We start from the raw sequence: 992 nt of genomic DNA on the forward strand, positions 1-992 counted from the left end.
CCCATGGGTTGAGAAGTGGCAGATGAAGTTTAATTCAGATAAATGTGAGGTGCTGCATTTTGAGAAAGCAAAACTTAGCAGGACTTATACACTTAATGGTAAAGTCCTAGGGAGTGCTGCTGAACAAAGAGACCTTGGAGTGTAGGTTCATAGCTCCTTGAAAGTAGAGTCGCAGGCAGATAGGATAGTGAAGGCAGCGTTTGGTATGCTTTCCTTTATTGGTCAGAGTATTGAGTACAGGAGTTGGGAGATCATGTTGTGGCTGTACAGGACATTGGTTAGGCCACTTTTGAAATATTACATGCGATTCTGGTCTCCTTCCTATCGGAAAGATGTTGTGAAACTGAAAGTGTTCAGAAAAGATTTACAAGAATGTTACCAGGGTTGGAGGATTTGAGCTATAGGGAGAGGCTGAACAGGCTGGGGCTGTTTTCCCTGGAGAGTCGGAGGCTGAGGGGTGACCTTATAGAGGTTTACAAAATCATGAGGGGCATGGATAGGATAAACAGACAAAGTCTCTTCTCTGGGATGGGGGAGTCCAGAACTAGAGGGCATAGGTTTAGGGTGAGAGGGGAAAGATATAAGAGAGACCTAAGGGGCAACGTTTTCATGCAGAAGGTGGTACATGTATGGAATAAGCTGCCAGAGGAAGTGGTGGAGGCTAGTACAATTGCAACATATAAAAGGCATTTGAATGGGTATATGAATAGGAAGGGTTTAGAGGGATATGGGCTGTGTGCTGGCAGGTGGGACTAGATTGGGTTGGGATATCTGGTTTCATGGACAGGTTGGACCAAAGGGTCTGTTTCCGTGCTATATATCTCTATGAATCTATGACCTGATTTGTACATTTAACCATAAATGTGAGCTGCCTTGGCCATTTTATAGTCTGATAATATACTCCTAATATTTTGGATAGGTTCTTGTTCTATGAACTAAGACATCCTCAGGTGATGAGAGCTCAACTGGTCATAAAATATCATAATGACACC

The sequence above is a fragment of the Chiloscyllium plagiosum genome, chromosome 22 (assembly GCF_004010195.1).
Source record: "Chiloscyllium plagiosum isolate BGI_BamShark_2017 chromosome 22, ASM401019v2, whole genome shotgun sequence".
Lineage (NCBI taxonomy): Eukaryota > Metazoa > Chordata > Chondrichthyes > Orectolobiformes > Hemiscylliidae > Chiloscyllium > Chiloscyllium plagiosum.